Source organism: Ambystoma mexicanum, chromosome 11 (assembly GCF_040938575.1).
Source record: "Ambystoma mexicanum isolate Mex_15411 chromosome 11, UKY_AmexF1_1, whole genome shotgun sequence".
Lineage (NCBI taxonomy): Eukaryota > Metazoa > Chordata > Amphibia > Caudata > Ambystomatidae > Ambystoma > Ambystoma mexicanum.
In genome coordinates, this window is record NC_090934.1 from 696,115,422 (window position 1) to 696,139,871 (window position 24,450).

Here is a 24,450-nt window from a genome sequence, read left to right on the forward strand (position 1 = left end):
ATGCATACAATATCACCCAACCTGTGTTGGTACTCATTTAACGACCTAAGAAGGATGAAAGGGTGAGATGGCCTTGCTGGGATTCAAACCTGAAAATCACACACACATCGCAGCAGCAAGCGCTCAGCCCACTGAGCTATCATACCGTCTAGAATAAAATGAGCAATTATTCTGTAGTGGATATCATTAAACTGGTAACTGAGATTCATCTAAGTTCATCTGCAGGTCTGGTGCAAAATTGGCCTCATGTCAAGCCTGCATACATCTACTTTCAGGCTTCAGAGGTTGGCAAAATAGGGAAAGCAGCGCACTCACAGGACATCACATACTCTGAGCACTTGTTGCCTCATACATGCTAACAAACATCCTGAACAGCACGCCAGGGAGATGGCAAAGATAGACACATAACAACAAAGCATTCATTGTGGCACAATGAAGTCAATGGCCAATTGATGTGCCATGGTCAAATATTTCTACACTGTACAGAAGCTTTTAGGCACAAGGATTTTGTCACGTGACTAAGGACACCGAGATGGAATGTCTTGTGATGATTGTAACAGGGGCAACAGCAGAAACAAAAACATGCTATTACTGCAACTTGCGAAAGGCAAAATACATAGTCCGAAATGGATGCTTATTCTACTCTAAAAATGGTTGTTTATCACTAATATTACTAATACATATTTATCACTAATACAGCAACATATCGAGTGGCGGCCCAGTGACAGCCGCTTGCCTGGCGGCAGCCCTGACCCCTCAACTTTGCATGCTACAGCATCAATGAATGATGCATGCATTATAATTTATGATGCACACATCATGCATGCAAATCAATCACCAAAGCAAGGTAACCCTTATTACCTTGCTTTGATGAATTATGCCGTTGCAGGTGGGGTTTTTCTTCAAAGTTATTTATTTATATATTTATCTTTTTTTTTCCCAAACCGGCCCGGGTGTGGCCAGAAACCGGCCTTCACTCCCCAGGGGCAATTTCAGCCCAGCCATGGGCCGAGAGGCCGAGGGGCCAATCCGAGCCAGCCTAGTTTCTATTCCAACCAGGACTTTGCACATGCCAGATTAAACACAGCATGGATCCAGGCCCACCCATCTGCAGGTATCAAGGTTTGGGATGAGAGGTTGATGGGTCACAAAAGGGAGCCAGCACCCAACAGCAGCAAGTACACAGCCTCAGGGCAGAACGCAACAGCAGCTCCCAGAGGTATCCATTCTCACGCACAAGTAGAGAGCACAAGTCTGGGGTAATCAATCAATAGTCATGACGGTGCAGGAACTCAGAAAGGGGGAGAGCCCCAGTGGCATACACACTGTACAGACACAACCTCTCCTCGGTTGGATGGCCAAACAAACAAAACTAATTAATCACGGATCCAGCCGTCATTTTACTTCCTATTCGATGCACACTCACACAGATCCAGTCTGCACAGTCACACCATGTGACGCCAATCTTAGTCTAAGCTGGTGAGGGGTGTCACTCAGTGCAGGACAGGGATCCACCACCAGGTGTAGCTCACTCTGTCACAAAAGGATGATTCCCTGCACTGCTCCCTATCACAGCAAAGTGTGGAGTCATATGCTAGCAAGTGTTATGTTCCGCCCATAAGGGTCACTGTGCTTTTAGAGCCTGTGATATGCATTGTATTTACATCAACACTTAAGTACATTGCACTTCAGATTACAATGTAAGGTTTGTGTGAACACCAGTCATTCTGCGCTGAGCCCAATGTTCTTTTTTAGAATGTAATATTAAGTGTCAATACAGTTTTCCAGTGCTCTGAAAATCATGAAGCATCATGACAAAGCCAACTCGTGTTTCCACCATAAGGTCTTGTCCAAGGCTAATTTGTATCTTATTAAAGCGCTAGGTATGGTTGAGCTGCCTAAATTAGCTCCATTTGGATGTTAATTGGCACCACGTGGTGTGTGTTCTCAGTGAAGACGGAACACGTTACTGTTGTCTCTGGATTCAGGGACTATAAAAGCTAGTAGAAGACTGATCCAGTGATTGGCCAAATTATGACCTTGAAAGACTCTGCTATTTTTGTAGGCTTCTATCAAGGTTGTTGTTTAGTGGTGTGGTGATTATGGTCCTACAGATTGATCATAGGTTTTCCAGGGGTGTTGGATCATCTTGTTGTTGAGACTTTCCCAGATATTTCCATGTCTCTGGGTGGTACAGTAACTGTTGTGGAGTTCATGCGTATAACAAGCTGGATGGCTTTGCTTTGTTTTTTTGTAGTTTCAGTAGTGTTAAGTGTGTGGATGAGCATGTCAAACAGCATGTTGACATTGGACGTGGTTGACTGGGAGAAACAGTCCACTTCCATCGTGTTCATGGAGAAGATTTTAAATGAGATAACTTTGCTATCTAAACTGGATAGGCCAACTGTGCCAGAACAGCAGAAGGTATGAATGCAGAACCCCAAAAAATCAAATGGACCCCCTGGGGATCAGACTTGTTTTGAGGAACTCAAAAAGCCTCCCTTAATAAACCTATTGACCCCCTCGACCAATCCATTGGCCCTTGGGTGATAAAGTGCCGTTCTAATGTGTTTAATTCCATATCCTTCCAAAACTGTCCTCATAAACTAAGAAACAAACTGTACTCCATTGTCAGAAACTAATTCAGAAGGACAGCCCTTTCTGAGAAACACATTTTCTAAAAAGGAAAGCAGATCTTTAGACGTCACCTTTCTAGCTGCTTCCCACTCCACCCATTTAGAGTGGAAATCAACTAGAACAAAAATGTACTTGAATCCATCCCCCAGGCCTGCTACTGGACCTAAAATATCAACAGCCAGTTTTTGCCATGGTTGAATTGGCACACTATTTGGAATTAAAGGCACTTCTCATACAACCTTACTTTTATTACTCAGTTGACATGCATTACAATTTTTTACAAAATCTTCTGCCATTCTATCCATTTTGGTCCAACAGTAACTATGTCGTATCCTTCTCTTGGTAGCTCCTTCCCCCAGGTAACCTTGATGTGCCAGTTCCAACAGGCTCTTTTGCTCCCCTTCTGGCGGAACTATACAACTTCCCCTTCTCATTCTGCTCCCTACCATGCTCAGTTCTTCTCTAACTTCCCACCATGTCTCATACTTCTTCTCAAGAATTTCTTTGTCAGGCCATCCATCCACAGTCCACTGTTTGATAAGTTTTAGATCCTGATCTATTAGTTCAGCTTCATAAACTTCCATAGTTTGATTTCCTTCCACCGGCATTCTAGACAAAAAATCTGCTACCAAGTTGTTTTTCCCAGGTTAATAGCTAACATTAAAATTGTACGTCTGAAGACCTAGACCCCATCTGCTTATCCTTGGGGATCCCACCGGCCACCTGCTGCTATCAAACAACTGTACCAATGGTTTGTGATCTGACCGCACGCTAAATTTTCTTCCCCCATACGAAATATTTGAAATGGGTAATAGTCCAGAACATAGCCAATGCTTCTCGCTCTATAACAGAATAATTCCTTTATGCCCCTTTGAGAGTTCTGGAGGCAAATGCTATAACTCTCTCTACTTTATTGGTATCATACTGCAACAAAGTGGCTCCTAATCCTAATATGCTGGCATCAACCACTAATACTGTACGGTCATTTGCATCAAATTTCCCGATGAAAGGGACACTCACAATCCCTTGCTTAATTTTTTAAAATGCTTCCTCACATTGCATGGACCACTGAAATTTTGCTCCCTTTTTCAACAAAGCTCTGATAGGGGTGGATATACTTACAAAATCTTTCACAAACTTATAATAATATTCTGCTAGCCCAAGAAATAACCTAACTTGGTCCTTATCTGTGTCGTAAATCTCCCCCGTCTCACCTGTGATCGGGATCTCCCTTGTTCGGCCGCAGGACTCTTCCTGTGGATGGTTCGGGTCTTGAATAGGCTTGCCCGAGCCTCCTCAGGTTGCAGGACGCGTTCAGAGTTCCGGGAAGTTCGTGGTTCCAGGGTATCCAGGATAGCGATGAACGAGTAAGTAGGGGGGGAAATCCAGGAACAGGATAAAAGGCAAGGAAGGAAGTAAGAGGATCAAAGGAAACCAATGTAGAGAGTAAACACACGTCGGGTCACTACCGAAGATAGCGTTGAGACGCGCGGATCCACAGGGGCGTGACCAATTTATAGTACATGCTACGACGTGAAAGCTAGTGCGTAGCACGGAGCTTGGTACGGCCATGTTGGGAGGAACAAGGAGTACAAGCCCTTCGTGACAATGACCATGAGGTCCAGAAGGGGCAATTTCGCCGGGTCATGACAGCATGCCCCCTCCGAAGACTGGTTCCCCCAGGCTTGCCTGGGTGAATAAGATGGAATCTTCTGAGCAAACGAGGGGTCTTTAAATTAGAAACTGGTTCCCATGTTCTCTCGCTAGGGGGGTAGCCTTTCCACTCGACCAGATATTGTAGTCGACCCCTCCTATACCTGGAATCACATATCCTGGACACCTCATATTCCAACTGGTCGTCCACAACAACAGGTGTGGGTTTGAAGGGTTTTCGGGTAGAACTGACGTAGGGTTTCAACAGGGAAGTATGGAAGACTGGATGTATCTTCTTCCAGGAATCCGGGAGCTTAAGTCGGAAGGAGACAGGATTGATGATCTCCTTTACAGAAAATGGACCATAATAGCGAGGAACTGATTTGTTTGGTCGTAGATGTCGAGGTAACAGTTTCGAGGCTAGCCAGACTTGATCGCCAACTGAATAGGAAGGTTATGGTCTTCTCCTAGAGTCCGCATATCTTTTGGTTCGAGTCTGGGCCTGTTCTAACTGATCCTTGGCCTCTCTTTGTAAGTCGATCAGCGTCTGAATCCAAGAGTCAAGGTTAGGTACCGGAGTAGATTCTGGAAGAACTGATGGTAAAACAGACGGGTGATAACCTTGACTGCAATAGAAAGGGCTGATCTTGAGAGCTGAATGATCTGAGTTATTGTAGGAGAATTTGGCTAAAGGTATAAGGAGAGACCAATCTTCTTGAACCTTGGTGGCAAAACAACGAAGATATTGTTCCAGGGTTTGATTTACTCGTTCCGTTGCCCCATTGGTTTGTGGATGATAGCCTGAAGAAAGGGCACGTTGGATTCCTAGAACACGACAGAGATGTTTCCAGAATTGTGAAATATACTGAGGTCCCCGATCCAAAATAATCTTGGAAGGAAGGCCATGAAGACGAAAAATATGTTCCAGGAAAATTCCAGCAAGTTCTGAGGAAGATGGTAGTTTATACAATGGTGTAAAATGAGCTAGATGAGTGAACAAGTGAATGGTTACCATGATGGTTGTATATCCTTGGGAAGGTGGTAATTCAACAATGAAGTCAGTGGCAATAACTTCCCAGGGCCTGGTTGGCAACGTAGGTTGTAGAAGCAGACCCGCCGGCCTCTGATTATCGTATTTGTTCTGACTACAAATAGCACAGGTCTTGATGCATTGAACTACACTAGACTTCATCCCTGGCCACCAGAACTGTCTTTGTATAAGACGGAAGGTGTTGGTTACTCCTCGATGGCCGGAGTGAAGAGTATCATGGCATAGAATCATTACCTTCTGTTGAAGTTCTTTTGTCGGAATGACCATTGAATTGTTCTTGAATAAATATCCTTCCTTGATTGTTAGACGCCAGGGATTTTTCTTCGATATGTCCTTCCAGAGTTCAGATAATTGAGTCTGTACTCTGATTTCTTTCAGGAGATTGATCGCTTGAGCTACAAAGATTGTGGGTGGAAACATTTTAGGATAGATCTTATCCTCCAAGGGAACGTAGTCGGGACGCCGAGAAAGGGCATCGGCAATCAAGTTTTGCGATCCAGGAACATGTGACATTTGAAATTGATATTGAGCAAAGAAGTAGGCCCATCGAGCTTGTCTACTGTTCCTGCACTCCATGGATTGTAGGACCTGAAGATTTTGATGATCAGTACGGACTTGAACTGGATATTTAGCACCCAGGAGTAGATGTCTCCATTCAGTGAAGGCATGACGAATAGCCAATAACTCCTTCTCCAGAACTGAGTAGTGAGTCTCGCTGATGGTCAGGTTCCGTGAGAAATAAGCAATGGGATGTTCCAACTTATCATCGGATTCTTGTTTTAAAACTGCTCCTATGGCGTAATTGGAGGCATCAGTTTCCACTAGAAAAGGACGATTTATGTCAGGTTGGGCCAGGATGGGGGCCTGAGTGAATTCTTCTTTCAAGAGTTGGAATGCCTTGTCTTGTGGTATAGACCAGTTAAATGGAACGTCTTTCTTCAGGAGATTAACAATGGGTTGAACAATCTCGGAAAAGGTGGGAATGAATTTCCGGTAGAAGTTGGCAAGCCCCAGGAAGGATTGTATTTGCTTAACAGATGTTGGGGCGGGCCAAGCCAGTATGGCCTTCACCTTTGAAGGGTCCATACTAATTCCTTCTGAACTAAGGACAAATCCCAGATAGTGAACTGATGTAACATGAAACAAATTTTTTTCTGGTTTGGCTAAGAGTTGATTTTCACAGAGACGTTGAAGTACTGCTTTTACATGTTCTTCATGTTTCAAGGAGTCCTTGGAGAAGATCAATATGTCATCCAAGTAGACGATAACATTGAGAAATAACATGTCAGAGAACACCCTATCCATAAAACGCTGGAAGACTGCGGGAGCATTAGTCAGACCAAAGGGCATGACTAGGTATTCAAAGTGACTAAAGGGTGTTCTAAAGGCTGTTTTCCATTCGTCTCCTTCCCGGATACGGATCAAATGGTAAGCACCTCGAAGATCCAGTTTCATGAATATCACTGCACCTCTCACAGCTTCAAGGATATCCGAGATCAGGGGTAGTGGGTATCTGTCTTTCAGGGTGTATTGATTTAGGCCCCGATAGTCCAGGCAAGGTCTAAGCTCTTTGGAATCCTTTTTTGGAACGAAGAACAATGAAGCACCAGCTGGTGATTTTGAAGGTCTTATGGTGCCGTTCTCAAGATTAGTGTCTAGGTATTCCCGGGGGGCTCTCTTTTTGGGTTCTGAAAGGATAAAAATCCTGCCAAAGGGAATCACTACTGAGGGTTCACTATCTATGGCACAGTCTTCGGGTCTATGTGGAGGTAAGGCTTCAACAATGGCAGTAGAGAATACATTAGCATACCCTTGATAGATCTCTGGAACTTGTACAATATTGGAAACCATGAGTGGTGTCTCTGGACACCTTGGTAGACTTATAGGAGCTGTGACTGAGGTATCCAGGTTTAAACAATGGTTCATACAGAACTCCGAGCCCAGGAATAAGGATCCGGACGTCCAGTTAATATATGGATTGTGCCTTTGTAACCAGGGCATGCCCAGAACCAAGGGGTAATGGGCTGATTTTATAATGTCAAACACAATTCTTTCTTGATGATGATTTATGGAAAGATGGATTTCCCTTGTTTGCAGACTTATGGGTCCTGAGGAAAGAGGTCTTCCGTCAATTGCTTCCACTGGCTGTGAAAAACGTCTTGCTTCATATGGAATGTTATGACTTCTGACCCAATCTTGATCAATGAAGACTCCCATTGCTCCGCAATCCACCAAGGCCAGTATGGGGTAGATCTTGTCCTTGGATGGCGATAAAAAGGCCTGTAATATCACCAATTTGTTTTGTCCAGGAGAGTTCAAGGATGGAATTGATGTGGAGCAAACATCGCACTCCCGAAACCTTGCTCCATTTAGGATCGGGAGCTGGCGTTTCCCGAGCGCCGGGGAGGAGCCAGAGGACACTTTTTAACTAAATGTTTATCTGAGGCACAATACATGCATAAGCATGTGTGTATCCTTCTTAACCTTTCCTGCGGGGAAATTGGTCCACGAAAGGCTCCAAGTTGCATGGGTTCAGAATCAGTGCTCGGATTCATGGCAGATTCTGTCCTTGTAGTATTCTCTGTGGAGTTTCTTTGAATTGAGACTTTATTCTTTTTCTTTTTGGCCTTTCTTTCTTGGATTCTGAAGTCTATTTGCATAGACAAGTCCAGGAGGGCCTGGAATGAACTAGGATGTGCCACCCTGGCTAACTCGTCCTTGATCTCTTCATTTAGACCTCTGCGAAACAAGGTAAAACTGGCTTCCAGGGGCCAGTCCGCCTCTTTGGCTAGCTGTTTGAATCTGGTAACATAGGTCAACATGTCTTGGGATCCTTGTTGGAAGTCAAGTAACTTCTCTTGAGCACCGTGAACCAGCTCTGGTCGTTCGAACATGGTCTTGAGTTCCGCGATGAACCCTTCATAATCATCCAGGAGAGCATCCCCTGAATTGAGTAAAGGAGTGGCCCATGTAAGGGCATTACCGGAAAGATGCGGTATTATGAAGCCCACCTTAGCCCTAGGAGTTGAGAAATAGTAGGGCTTGAAGGTAAAATGTACCAAACAAGAATCCAGGAATCCACATAAGGTCTTTGTTGAACCATCGTATTTATCAACCACTCCTCCCAATAATACGCTGTCCTTGTTTGCGGAGTCACGTGACAAGACAAGCTGTCTTAGCGCTGCATTCTCGGCTTTTAAATTCTGCATCTCTGTGGAAAGTTCTGGCATTCCGCGCATCAGGTCCTGAATAGCATTCTCCATGGTAGAATCCGTATTGATCGTTTGGCATCTCAAACTGTCGTAAATCTCCCCCGTCTCACCTGTGATCGGGATCTCCCTTGTTCGGCCGCAGGATTCTTCCTGTGGATGGTTCGGGTCTTGAATAGGCTCGCCCGAGCCGCGTCAGGTTGCAGGACGCGTTCAGAGTTCCGGGAATTTCGTGGTTCCAGGGTATCCAGGATAGCGATGAACGAGTAAGTAGGGGGGGGAATCCAGGAACAAGATAAAAGGCAAGGAAGGAAGTAAGAGGATCAAAGGAAACCAATGTAGAGAGTAAACACACGTCGGGTCACTACCGAAGATAGCGTTGAGACGCGCGGACCCGCAGGGGCGTGACCAATTTATAGTACGTGCCACGATGTGAAAGCTAGTGCGTAGCACAGAGCTTGGTACGGCCATGTTGGGAGGAACAAGGAGTACAAGCCCTTCGTGACAATGACCATGAGGTCCAGAAGGGGCAATTTCGCTGGGTCATGACAATCTGAAGGACATGTCGCACTTTCAATGGCATCAACAAGACTCACTTTAGGTTTTATACCTTGACTCAACACTACATGACCAAGGTACTCCACACTGTCTACAGATATTTCACACTTGTTCCTTCTTACAGTTAGCCCCGCCTCCCCCAATCTCAACAGTACAGTTTTCAATAACTGATCATGCTCCTCACTGGAGTTCGCATACACTAAGATGTCATCCTGCAAAATGATTATATTACTAATTCCCTCCATCACCATTTCCATTATTCTCTGAAATACCGCCGCTGCCGAAGCTAAGCCAAAAGGCATCCTACAATATTTAAATGTCCCTTCAGTGGTGATAAAGGAGGTAAGATTTTGACAATCTTCTGAAAGAGGAACTTGATGGTATCCCTGCGACAGGTCAATAACAGAAAAGAAACTCGCTTTACTCATTGTTGCCAGTCTTTCACTGATTATTGGCAGAGGATGGCGGTCAATCAAAATGTTTTTATTAAGATCTCTCAAGTCCACACATAGGGCCTCATTACACGTTATGCGCTAAATTCCGGCCTTTACCGGCATGGCGCTAATAACGTGTTCGCCTTGGGAAGAGGCCGTTAATTGCGTGCCATTACGAGTACGCGGACACGAGCACAGCGCCATGCCAGTAATGATCCTACCGCCATGCCACTAAAGACCCCAAAAAGACCCTTAGCAGCACTGACGAAAGCGCTGATAGCACTTCTGACCTCCTGCAACATATTAGCGGCGACTGCTAATAGCGGTCACCGTAAAATTGCGGAACCGGAAATAGCGTCATCGCACAGGAACGGGAACGAGCACGACGGCCATCTTTAAAAACACAATCTATTGCCATCCTCTGCCCCCAGGACCTGTTTCCACACCAGTGCCATCCCAAAGCCTCAAGGATCCCCTCACAATGCCAAAGGCAATCAAGAAAGGCGCAGATCGCCAGCGCAAAGAGAAATTCATGAATGAGGAGGTGATAATGCTGATGAGACCCTTGCAGAAAACGCTGATGTTATCTTTGCCACTGACATGCAGCGGGAGACCCTGATCAAAAAAAAGGCTATCTGGGTAGAGGTGGCCTTGAAAGTCAGTGCGGTGGGCACCACCACCCGCACCGTTAAAGAGTGCAGGAAGCGGGGGGACAATCTCCGCCTCCGGGTCCGCAGCATGCTGTCTGCTAACCGTAAACTGGCCATGGCCACAGGAGGTGGCGCTGATTCTCCCATCAAACTCAGGGACTGGGAGGAGACCTGCGCCAGCACGATTGCATAGAATCCATCGAGGGAGTCGGGGACATGGAGTGTGGTGCGGCCACAACATCAGATGGAGGTGAGTGTACACATGAAGCAATGCACTGTGAATGGTGAGGCACCCCCCACATGTGAGCCCAGAATCACCTCATGGATACGGCCACAAACATACATGCACACAACCCTGCCCATGTGAGTGTCACACCCCAACACACACACATGCACGCATCACCACAGACACATGCCACACAGATCCATGCATGGATGACCCACTCAACAGCCCCATGACCTGAATGGCCACTAATGAAGTCCCAATGCACAGACAGCATTATGAACAGAATATGCATGAAGCCACGTTGAACCATCACCAATGCCATCCCCCTCTTTGTCCCCCACAGGCTCACAGACCGACAGCGAAGAACAGGACACAGCGACTCAGGCTCCCCCTGCCAAAAAACAAGCCAGGGCACAGGAGACAGGGAACACCGCCACCACATCAAGGGGCACAGGGAGGAGTGAGCACCTGCAGAGGGGAAAACATAGCAAGAGTGCCACTGCACCAAGACCTGAATCCACGGCTGCAACAATTGCCGCACCCACTGCTGTGATCCCCCCAACACAGGACACAACCACAGAGGGCCTGCTCTCCGCTGCCACCAGTTTGACTGGCGAGGCAGCAGCCACTGCGCCGCTCTCTGACGTGGAGGACCCCAGTGAGTTCCCAATGCAAATGCACACCCCCAGCCCCTCAGGATCCCGAGAAGCAAGCCCATGGGCAACACCACCATCCAGTATCCATGGCCAGTCTGGCGAGAGACCACGGCAGGGTCCTGGAGTCCACAGGTGGCCTCACCTGATGTCCGAGACATAGAGGAAGGTGCAGCAGCCACACCACGAGCTGGCCACAGTGGCCATGACCTGGCCACCATCAGGCAGCGCCAGGAGGATATTACAGCGCTGGTTGGCCAGCATGTAGATGAGTCCACCCGTCTGAGGGGGGAAGTCACAGAGAATGCTAGGCAGTCGAGGGAGGCCATGGAAGCCTGTACCAACAGGCTGTGCGAGGAGATGGCACAACTGAGGCAGGTCCTCACGCGCATAGCGGACGCGATGGACCGACAGTACCCACCACCACCACAGGGACAAACAGGCACCTCCTCCTCTGCAAGTTCAAGGCAGACAAGCCCCCGCTGCCGCTCCTTGCGCACCATGAGGCACACACCCTCCCAACCTCCTAATGGTGGTGGTGGGAATGGGAATTAGGGACAGCAGGGTCTAGCTGGCACATGTGCAGCAGGACACCAACGTTGTGCAAACCACACATGGGGTTGTTGTGGGGGGAGGGGGGAAAGGGTGTTTTGGAAGTGTTGTGGGGGGTGGGGGGAAAGGGTGTTTTGGGAGTTTTGTGGGGGGAGGAGGGAAAGGGTGGTGGCATAGTTGGGGACATGCACTTTTTCATCTCATGATATGTTCAATACACTGGTCACTAGTTAAACACAGGCTTGGACTTCATCATTGTGTATGTGTACTTTATTGGGGACAGGGCCCATTGTGCGCTTCACCACAAACACCAGTGCACTAATACCCATATCCAGCCAACAGAGTTGAACCATGTGTCTCAGAATATTTGGTTGATCAGATGCTGATGCACATCGCGTCCCTCCTGGGCATCGCCTCTTGCATGACCTGCAGCCCCGTCCCCTCCGTGCTCATCCCCATCATCATCCTCATCAGGTGGTTGCATTTCAACGTCAGGGGGCAGTGGCACATTCCGTCTGATACACATATTGTGCAGCATGACACATGTCATGGTGATCTTGGCCACCTTCTCATGGCCGTACAGGAGAACCCCACCCGACCTGCTTCGGCACCGGAACCGTGTCTTCAAAAGGCCAAATGTCTGCTCAATCACGACGTGGGTACGGGTATGTTCACGATTGTAGTCCTCTTCGTGCCTGTTCTGTGGGTTCCGTACAAGGGTAAGGAGCCACCTCTTCAGGGGATAGCCAGCATCACCTGCATGGGTGGAAGAATTGGGACTTGTTACTATTCACCTCAAGTGCAACCTGTACATATCACCCTAATCGACTTTGCATTGTGATTGGCATCCACGAATCCCAGCATGCATGCAGATGATCTGTGTAACTGCAATGTGCGAAGGTGAGCTCGTCCCTGCAAGTGGACATGCCCCATGCATGCCTCCGACAGTCAATGACATGTCCTGGGTGAGGCCAGGTCTTAGGTGTCCCTGGGCCCAGGCAAATTTGGTACCACACTGCTAGTGTACTGCCATTCTGACATCGATGCTGCCATGCTGTGAAGCGTCACTTCAGTGGTGGTGTAGGGGTGTGGTTCAGTGCAATGGCTAGAGGTGATCCCTTTGCATGCACTCAAGGGCGCATTGCTGTATTGATGTTGTGCAGCGCTAATTTTCTATTACTATATTGACACCATGTTGCTGAATTGTGTCATATGTGGTGTGGCATGATGTGCAATGTGCATGTGGATGGATGTGTCATGGTTGGCATCTTGGATTGTTTACAATGTTGTGCAGCTTCAAATTGCATGTGGGTTCTTTTCCAGTAAATTGTGGCCTTCCTTGATGGACATTGGCGTACATCTGTATGTCCAATTGTTCTACGGACGACAGCCCACACCCAGTTGGAGTATGCATCTCTCCACCCACACCCAGTTGGAGTATGCATCTCTCCCCCCCAATCACACCCAGACGGAGTATGCATCTCTCCCCCCAATCACACCCAGATGGAGTATGCATCTCCCCCCAATCACACCCAGTTGGAGTATGCATCCCCCCCATCACACCCAGTTGGAGTATGCATCTCTCCCCCCTAATCACACCCAGTTGGAGTATGCATCCCCCCCAATCACACCCAGATGGGTTATGCATCTCCCCCCCAAATCACACCCCACATCACACTGCCATGTGCTTGCCCTGCTGCTCACCAAGCAGCCACGAACGTTGTCCGGCTTGTCACTCCATGTAGCGTGGTATGGTTGAGTTCCGCAGGACCATTGAGTCATGGGTTGATCCGGGACAACAATGTGTGATTATCCTGTTTGAGTCACATACCATTTGGTCATTGATGGAGTGGAATTGCTTTCTATTTCGGTAGACTACTTCATTGTGATGTGGGACCACCAATTCCACATGGGTACAGTCGATGGCCCCAATGCAACTTGGGATGCCTGCCAGTGAATAGAAGCCAACTTTGGTGTTTGCGATCTCCTGGGCAGTCCGTGGCATGGATATTTGTTCACTTGTGTGCTTCAGGAGGGCATCGAGCACCTGGGTCAGCGTGCGTGAGAATACTGGTTGTGAGATGCCATGCATCTGCACTACTGTATGCTGGTAGGTGCCTGTGGCCAGGAAGTGGAGCACACTCACCACCTTCAGTAGAGGGGGGATGGCAGTTCGGATTTCTATGAGGCTCACAATGTTGTTGTGTATCATGTCCACGATGTTGATGATGGTATCCAGGTCCAGACCGTACAGGGTGTGTATCTGCTCAGGGGTTAGGTTGAATGGACTGGCTCGGATCCTGGGGATTGGTGTCTACCTCTGTGGTATTACTAGGTGCCCTGGTGTTGCTTGCTGCGCCTGTATCGCCCTCCTCCTCCTCCTGCGTCTCCTCTGTGCTGTCTGTTGTTGTTGGTGCTGCAATGCAATCATGTCCTCCAGCCCATGTAATGCTGCTAGTATTGGAACCATCTTGGTGTGGGAAGGGGTGTGTGAAGGGGTGTGGTGTGCTCCTTTTGTGCTGCCACAGTCTCCATTGCCTCCACCTGTGCTGATTGTGTCCACCTGTGGCAGGTGTGAACAATGCTCTGTTCTCTTAACGGGTGGTTCGCGATGGCGGTATTTACGCCATGCCGGTATGGGATTTTGGGGGCTGATCCATGCCACTATTAGCACGTCTGCATAGCTTGTGATTGGGTGCTAATAGCGCCATGCCGCTATTTACGGGATGAGGGGTCGCGCGCCCGCGGACTAGCTGCTATTAGTGGCACCGTTCTTAGCGGTGCCGCTAATAGCGGTTGGCTGGGTCATAATCGGCAAGGGAATTTAACAATACCGGTAATCCCTTACCGGTATCGTTATTTCCTTACCGCCATCCGTGTAATGAGGCCCATAGTCTTATATCCCCACTGGGTTTCGTAGCTATTACAACAGGTTCAGTCACTCTGATACTTCCACTCTTTCTATGGTGCCTCTTTTGGAGTAGAGCTTCAATTTCTGCTTTAATCTTGTCCTAAAGATTCCGCAGAATGGGTCTAACTTTGTGTATTTTTGAAACAACACCATTCTTTAACTTGATCTGATGTTCATATCCTCTCAATCTCCCAAGATAATCTGTGAATACATTTGGAAACTCCTTCTCCCAATGATCTCTCACTTTTGCAGTCGTGACAGGAAATTCAGCATTTGCCTGTATTTTTATCCCCAGTTTGTTCAGCTCACTCCACCCCAGTAATGATGATCCTTCTCCGCTTACAAAAATTTCAGCTTTACAACTCCTTCCTTTGAACTTGATGACAGCAGGATATTTCCCTATTTCATCAATTTTGACATTGCCATAAGCATAAGGCTCGAGGTTTGTTCAGCTGTCCCCTTTTTTTGCCCTTTGACACAGTTCTCAAATGTGTCCTTAGACATTATTGTCCATGGTGAACAACTGTCCACCTTCATTGTGACAACTCTATTATTGATCATAAAGACATCAATGGGTCCCTTCTCCCCATTTGACACATCTTCAATTTCAAGTACATGTTTAATTTGTGTATGTTGACAGTCGCCCATATGTTCTTCTTGTTCAGGCCACCTAGTATTTTTTTCTATGCTTTCTACTGAAGAACTATCTCTGCAAACTCTTGCAAAATGTCCTTTTTTCTTGCATTTGAGACAATTAGCATTTCGGGCAGGATAAAACCGATTAGAAGAAACATGCCGATTGATACTGCACTTGAAGCATTTCAAGCTCTTCCCCATGTTGAATTTCTTCCCAGTTTTGATTGCCGCTACTTCATTAATTTGTTTCTCTGACTTCATGCTGGCCATGTACTTGCATGCCTCCTCCATTCCTCTCGCCACTTCAACCGCTTGTTCGAGAGACAGGTCCTTCGGTAGTAGTTTCTCTTGTATTCTATTGTTGTTAGTGCAGCACACTAATTGATCACGAATGAGAGAATCCATCAAATCTCCAAATTCGCATGAATGTCTCAGTGTGCGTAGTGCGGCAATGAAAGTTTCAACTGGTTCTAGGAGATCTTGGCTTCTTGAAAAAAATATATGTCTCTCGAAAGTGATATTCTTCCTAGGCGCAAAGTGTATTTGTAACTTCCTAATTGCCATTGAAAACTGATCTTCATCTCCTTGTCCCTCATCTGTAGGTTCGGATAACCCATCAAAAACACTGAGTCCTTCAGTTCCCAAATTGTGCAATAACACAGCCTCCTTCCTTGCTGGCGCAAACTTATCTCACCCTATGGCAACTAAATATGTGTCAAAGTGTTTTTTTCCATCTGTCCCCTATAATGACAGGGGTACCAGGTTCTGACAAGAATGGCGGGGGAGGAGCCATAGTGGCTGCTGCCATGGTTGCTGATCTACTTGTACAGAAATTCAGTAAAACATTTTTTTTACTCTCTTAAGATATCTGGTTGCCAGTTCCTTCTAGAGTTTTAAGCATGTGATTAGGATGCTCCTGTGAGTGTTCCTGTGAGTTTTTACATTGTGGCTTATCACAATTCACTGCTCTTCATTTTCTTTTATCATAGCCTTTCTTCCTGCTTTGTGATACATAGAACCGTTGTTGCGAACACCACCTATATCTAAAGTAGCTCCTGTGCGGTTAATTTCAGTGACAGTTACTCTAATACAGAGTGCCCTTCTCCTTGCTTTATTTCGGTAATTTTAAGCGATACAGGGCAACGTTGTTGGGTGTGACAGGGCCCGCCTCCTTATTTTAATTATCAGCGGCTGCTACAACGCCCAAAGGGAGGGAATGGGGCGGAGGGGACAACGAGTCCACTGGTGTGGATAATGAAGAGTTTGGGCAACATCACTACCCGTCGGCCGCTACAACGTCCAGGGAGGGGGGCGGAGCGGCTAACACTTTCACCAGATGTGAACTCCCTCACAACAAGACGGCCTCATTACGCAGGCTTCCCCCTTCACTGCGAGGTGGAGCAGTTAGTCTCGGAGCCGCTCCGGCTTGCCAGGCATTGCGATGGTCTGCATCACTGCAGAGCTGCTCTCCTTGAGTCCTCCTTTTGGCCAACCTCGATTACCAAGTCCCAGACAAGGAGGCAGAAACAGCGTGCGGTGGGTTCGTTTCGTATAGGATCCTCGTCGCCAATGAAAGATCACACAAACACAAAGTGATTTTGTTGGTGAGTTTATTCAAACGAGCTCACCACTTACAACTCCAATAACCAACTGCCATTAGTCCACGTTCCGGCTTCACAAGCTCACTAGAACTTTGAGCATAGCTCAAGAAGCTGGAACCCGAATGAAAGAAATCCAACAATAACAAAGCAAATTTATTACACTTTGCTTTATTTGTTTGTACTTTCAGTAGTGTTAAGTGTGTGGATGAGCATGTCAAACAGCACGTTGACATTGGACAAAGGGTTGGATGTGGTAGACTGGGAGAAACAGTCCACTTCCATCGTGTTCATGGGGAAGATTTTAAATGAGAGAACTTTGCTATCTATGCTGGATAGGCCAACTGTGCTAGAACAGCAGAAGGTATGAATGCAGAACCCCAGAAAATCAAATTAACCCCTGATGATCAGACTTGTTTTGAGGAACACAAAAACCATCTTGTGCAGTGAGCTAGAATTAAAGATGGACAATTTGAATTAAGAATTTATCTTGCAGACTGACGCCTCACATGTAGGACTAGGAGCTGTTCTCTCCTAAAATCATGACATTGAACATCCAATTCGCTATATAAGCATGCAATTATACCCTAGAGAGAAAAACAATGCCACAATTGAATTAGAGGCCCAAGCTATGAAGTGGGCAGTTTTATACCTGAAGTATTAGCTTACCGGCAGGACCCTATTGTTTCACTGTAGAACATTGGATGGGTCGAGACCAGGGAAACAAATACTTCTTTTCCCGTTTCCCAATAGGGGTTAAAGGAACCGACGGCATTAGGGGAAGGGTATCTGATGAATCTGATGAAATCATCTCTCCTTTCCCTGAGATGATCATCCCTTATGTTGCCAGGGGACGGCAGCCACTACCTGATCCTGACCCTGGGGGCAGCTATATGATGGAGAACCACCTGGGGGAGGTAACTCCAAGGGAGACCAGGTGATATCATTTGAGAATCCCACATACCCCCTTCTTCCCCTTAGGGATGTTTCCTCCATCCCCCATTCCTTCATGGCATATTTTTACACACATCCCCCACCTCCTTATAGACTTACTAGGATTAATCCCCAAACTCCCATTAGGAAGAGTATTTTAGTAACTGGGATGAGGAAGAAGCAGGGAGCATTGAGGATCACTTCTAAGGAGGCTAAGCATTCATATCCATAAAATTATTCTGAAAGTAACTCTATTTTAACTGACACGAGGAAGAGCAACGGATTAATAAGATTTATGAAGACTGAGCAACCAATGCAACCTTCTAGTTGTTGACAAATGAGTACAGAGACTGGGAAGTTCAAAAGCAACTCAGCTGTAGCTAATCAGGGGAAGGAGAGAGGAGAGCTGCCAATGCCAAGCTGCCTTGCAACCTGTGGAACCACTGAGCACTACGTTGAAGACAGGAAAACTTTGGAAGGCAACCGAGGGGTGAAGCCAACACAAGGTCAGGGAATCCTGGGTGCAAGCGGACCGCTCTAGCAAGAAAGAAGGTAGCGGAGACCGCGCACAGCGAAAGCCAGCACACAGTGAGTGCAGTGCTTGACAGGGCGCATGCAAAGCCAGCCCGCCACTACAAGAGAAAGCACAGAAATGCTGGAGATAACCGGTAAGCCCTGGGAAGGAAAAAGGTTACCGGGTTGCCAGCAAGTATATTTCCATCCGTTGAGGCCATAGAAACTTCTGGTGCACCTAAAGGAAGCAAGTGGGTTAGCCGGGTGGCTAAGTAAGGGAGGGAAGCAACACAGTTGCTAAAGAAATGAAAACATTTGAAAGTAAGTTGTACATGGGTCATTAAACCCAAGTGTTTGAAAGAAAGAATAACTCGCATAGTACAATCATAGCTGAAAAATATACCAGGTGAAGTTTAGTAGTTGTGTAAGAAAGTCCTGGCAGGATAGTGTGCCACGTGAAGCTAAGTATGTGTGTATAATAAAACTGTGGCAAGAGAATACACCAGGTACGAGTTGATGTATGTATAATAAAAGTCCTGTTAGGAAGGTGCTATTCTTTCTTCAAAATTGTATACCCACGTAAGGGGATTGTTTTACCTTTCTACATCGTGGGCGGTATACACAATATAATTATCATAAAGGAAGGTTCAATATAATCACTGGAACTTTCAAACCAGAAAGAAGGGGTACATAAGGTTAGTGCATCCTGAAAAAATGGGTCTAACCTCTAATACACATCATTTAAAATGTCAAAACATTCTTTTATTATAAAGTTCATATAAGTATCATAAAAAAGATCTTAAGATGTATTTAAAAAACATAATTAATTGCATAACATACAGACACGAAGATTACATTCAGCATAAAAAGCATAAAATGTCACTTCCACCTGTGCTGGTAATTGAAAAATACAGTTCTTATGTTCAGCTTTACAACACTGGAATGGCAAGGCTTCCTCTGAATGTCAAGGGGAGTGAGCCATCCTCTTGGAACTTAAGCATTCTTTTCGATATAGTGTGCTTTGGGAAGGGGGCTGAGACCCCAAGAGAAGCAAAATGTGCCAAGGGGAGAGGTTGATCCTCTTGGAACTTAAATATGAATTGTGAAGCAATGCAACTTAAGAAAAGGAATATGGGGAAGGAAGTTCATCCCTGGAACTGCGAACATTGGGCGTTAAAACCTTTTTGTTGGATTTGAACTTTAGTAATGAACTTGAACACTTGAGCACTTGGAAACTGCAAGAATCAATTCCCTTTCACAAAGTTTAGTTAGAGTGTGAGGGCCATAATAGGATTGTGGACACAGGACAGACTCTTTATTTGGACATCTTGAAACTGGACAGAATCATTTGTTTTGTTGAAGTAGGGAAATTCCTCTTAGATTAGGGATGGAGAGGCATTTTCAACCCCTTCTTGTGTTAATAAAAGTTTATAACCACAAACATGCCTCCTCTGTGTTCACGTCTCATTCCTGGCTCCTCACAGCGGTAAAAAGAAAGACGAAGTGGGGCATGAGTTTCTGGAAGGCATTCATTGGGGGCCTAGATTGGGGCCTGTCTAGATTTTTCCAAGGGGGATGTAGGTAGGCCATCACCACAGACAGAATCTTTGATAGTAGGGGTTACTGATCTCTAGAGATCAACCTGGGGTTGAGGTAAGGCTGGGCTAGGAAGGGAAATAAATAACCTTGAACGGTCTTTGAGAGAGAGTTGGCGTGTTCTTGAGGCCATCTCTGGCAAATATTAGCAAAATAATTACATAGGATGTGCTATTTTGCAAATATATTAGAATGGGGCATATGAGGCTGCACTTCACATATGATGGCAGCAACTGGATATTTTAGGCTGTACCTTACTCCTTGTGACTCTACAATGCAAATCGTCATGGTGGATAGCTCAATGATGTAATCGCTCACTCTTTACATGCGTGCAGCCTGCACTTCACATGTTAAAATCTCAGCAGCTCTGACTCAGTCCTTCATCCTTCCAAGGTTGATACAGTTAGTACCATTAAATTGGGTAATACAGATATTATTATGGTGTTTACAAGTAGGTGAAACCAACATGAAGGACTATACAAAATCCTGACATTGGTATTTGTTAGGAAAGATTTCATAATTGTATGTAATTTTCCCTCCATGTGTCAACCCCCAAACATTTTGCTGCTGTTTAGACACCGTTGACTGACTTTGCCAAAGAAGCACAGCCTTCAGCTGCACTCCTCTGGGCTTTCGTTCCCTTTTTATGGGGAAAATGACATGCCCTTAAGACAGTCAGTACGGGAGACTTTGTTTCCCTTAATCCTTTCCTCATGTTGCAACTGTTGTGCAACATGTATCAAGTGTGCAATGTATCTTATCATACCGCACACTTGGGTCTATAGTCATTTCCAAAGGCCCTAAATACTCTTGCTGGACTTTTTATGAACTGTGCAGATGTACATTGGACAGGACTGGTGGCAGCTATCATTTCGCATTATTTTTAACCCTTTCCTGCCATGTTAACCGTGTTAACCGCGTTAGGCACGAATAGGTGGCCTGGCTCCAAAATGGACATGCCACGAGGTTTGTTGTCCTGTCCTTTGGCAATCTTGCCCCTTCACCTTCCCCAGGTCGAGTCGACCCGGGTCCGTTATTTGGTCATGCACTTTCCTGCGAATCCCAATGCTTTCGCGGGCTTCTGCATGCCTTGTGTGTGCCTCCAAGATGTGGGCTGGAACGTCTGGTTCCAATACACATCCTGGGTTCCAGAGAGACTGGAGTGCCATGAATGCCTGGGACCACCGTGGTCTGTGATTAGCCCACGTATGGAGTGTGTGTTTGTGAGCAGATTTCCCATTGGGTCCTCTTCATTTTAGTGCGAAGGGAACTTTGGATAAGAGGAGGCCAAAAACACCCTTACCATGTCGATCTCCTGAGTTCTCACTGAACAAAGGATAGGATCCAAGTATCCTGCAACACGAAGCCGAGTCGAGGAACCGCTGGTGACCCGCTGGAAGGTTTGGCACCCTGAGCCCGCTGTCGTCCCGTGGGACCCCTCTGCATCTGGTCGTCCTAGAAGGTCTGCGACGACGCTTCGACCCATTGGAATAGTGGGACCAACTACTCTCGGCAACTTCATCAAACCCTGCAAGTAAGCTTTCTCGGAAGTGTCCCTGGGCCAACCAGTGGACTGACCAGCTTACCAGTTGCTTTGCTCTGTCACCACTGCCGTTTGGAGGAGGCCCTCGAATCTTGGTATACTGCTAGCTCTGTGTCCCTGGCACCCTCACACCGAATTTCGTGCACTTGTGCAGTCTGAAGTGAAACGAGTGCACCAGGACCAGAGTAAACGCGGTGACCGTGTTGCCCTGCCACGGCAACATCCTTTGCAAGTCCGCTACATTTGTGACCCTCTTGCCCCTGAAGCCTGCTGCAGTGAAACTGGGTAGATTCATCCACCCGGAGTGGAGAAATCGCAACTGTCCCGTTTGGGAATCATCGCTGTATCTCAGGAACTGAAAGGCACCGAAACATCCTTTTTGCCGCATTAGAACCTGCAAGCAAAATGGACTGAACTGGCGAAGTTTTTGTCCGCTTTCGTCGGGAAACGGTGAGTACTCCATACCCCAACCGGTGGCCCCAAGTGTGAGGGCCCATTTTTACTCACAAATGGCCCCTGATGGCCCCTCTTCTTCCCACTGCTATTGCGAAATAGCGACTGCATCCTGAACTCTCGAACTGTCTCTGCCTTCAAGTGGAGGTCCTTCTGGAATAGTTGGAACTTGTTCTGCGTTGCCTCAACCACCTTCCCGAGCTTCTATGGACCCCTGAAGAGACCCTATTCTGCCAATTGTAACAACCGCCTGTGTTTGCATTGCATGTACTATTGAGCACAAGGCTCCTCTCTTCTTAGGGCTTGGACTGCCTTTTAGTTAGGTGTATTGTTGATGTCGAACTGGACCTAAAGAATATCTGCACTGCCTGTTTCCTTCCCCTCTAGGTTGTTGACATATTTCTTGCATTTAACCCTTTAGACCACAATGGTGTTGTATATACATTGTATTGATAGTGTTGTATTGGTTTACTTAGTGTTACTGTGATTCTTTAGCTATGGTCTATAGTACAAAGGACTTGTAATAAATGTGTCTATGTTTTCTATATAAAACCTGTCTGGAGTAATTAGTAAGTGTCCTTGCTTTGTGTGCTCATTGAGGTCCTTCAGTCACCCTCACCCCTCCTGAGACTTAGGGGGTCATTCCGAGATTGGAGGCAGCCATGGTGCTTTTAGCATCATGGCTGCCTCCAATACCGGGTCCGGGTCCGGTCTGGTTGAATGGGGACTTACTGGGACATTCCGACCTGTGCGGACCCGGTAAGTCCCCATTCAACCAACCATTCCCCATTCCCATTTGAGCCCCGATAGGGCTCAATGGGAATGGGGAAGGCGCTAATTACGGGCCCGCGAATAGCAGGCCTGTTATTAGAGCCCTGGTCCCTTAGTGGGACCCGTAAAGGATGTGTGCTCAGACCACACGTTCTTTGTGGCTCCCGCTAAGGGACCTCCGAATTCTGCAGTAAGGGTTTAACGGCACTGGTCTCCTTACAGGTGGCCGTTAACCCTTACCGCCCAACTCGGAATGAGGCCCTTAGTCTTGACAGCCTGCCATAGCTACTCTGATTTGTCTGGCTTGTCCAGAGATTACCCTGTACCAAGAAACTAGTCTGCCCTTCTGAATCTCTGCCCCTCCAGGTCAGCGTTCAGATATTCATTTTAACAAATTGGTGTACAGCAGTGGGATAGGACTGAAGGTATCCAGTGGTGCATACTAGTGAAGGCATTTTGAGTTATTCCTACCAGGACACATAGTGAATTGTTGTAGTATAAGTGAAAAAAAGCCATAGTCCTATCTAACAATATGGAAACAAGTACGTTGTTAACTTTAAATGCTTCTAAATCTGAGACATTGAGAAAGATGTGTGCTGAGAAAGGTATCTCTGCTCAAGGCACAAAAATGGAAATGATCCAAAGAATCATGGACTGGCAAGAAGCTCAGCTTAGTGCCATAGCTTCTGATGACAGTGCAGAAGGAGATGGGGTTGCTCTCACTGACAGAACTGGAAGTTCTGCCGCTGCATGATTCATAGAGACCATGAGGATTTGGAGGATTCAACGTCTAATGTTTCTTCTGCTAGTGCTGAAGGTGAGGCCATACTTGAATTCAAGAAACAAGAACTGCTGTTTAGGCAGAAGGAGCTTGAATTCAACATGGCCAAACTGAAGAGCAGGCACACAAACAGAAAGACAGGGATCACCAGTTGGAACTGGCCAAGCTTCAGGTTGCCAATGGATCCAAGGGTCCTGGACATGGGTCTGGGTCCTCCTCTCATCCAAGGTTTCCTAAGTATCTGCTCAGTGTGTATGAGGAAAAGAATGACAAGTGTTTTCTGGTGAAATTTACTTAAGGCTGTGAACTGTGCTACAGCAGCCTACTGATCTTGTCTAATTGGCACTGTGAGCCGTCCGAGGCTCTTGCCACTACGAATTGTCTACGCGCTTCCTGGAGGAGGCGTGTCCTAAACTGCACGTGACTGCATCACGTGTCGGGTTGCCACTTTAAAGCCCAGAGGCTGCCGGCCGCTCAGTGCAAGTGTTTTCTGGTGAAATTTACTTAAGGCTGTGAACTGTGCTACAGCAGCCTACTGATCTTGTCTAATTGGCACTGCGAGCCGTCCGAGGCTCTTGCCACTACGAATCGTCTACGCGCTTCCTGGAGGAGGCGTGTCCTAAACTGCACGTGACTGCATCACGTGTCGAGTTGCCACTTTAAAGCCCGGAGGCTACCGCCCTTGTGGCTGTAAGCCCGGTGGACATAAGCCTTTCGGCTGTTATACGGCTGTTATACGGCTGTTGTGCGCTGGTGGCGCGGTCAGTGGACGGGAGACTGTGGAGGTGTTCCCTCTTTGATCCCGAACCGTGAGTTAAAACCTATGCTCCTTTCTAACCTATCTCAGGAGTCCCTCTGAGCATGAGGGATGGTATATTCATCTAAGTGTATAGTAATACCTGCAAAGTGACTCCCTTGTAGGCACATATTTTTTCCAGCATAAGATCGAAATTTCTCCTTCGCTTGTCATACTTGAGGAACCTGAATATCGAGCTGTGTTGCCCTGTGATTAGTAACTAAAGCACCTTATAATTTATATCGAGCGTTATGTCATCTACACCCAAGTCTGTAATACTTCCCGTGTTGGATGCA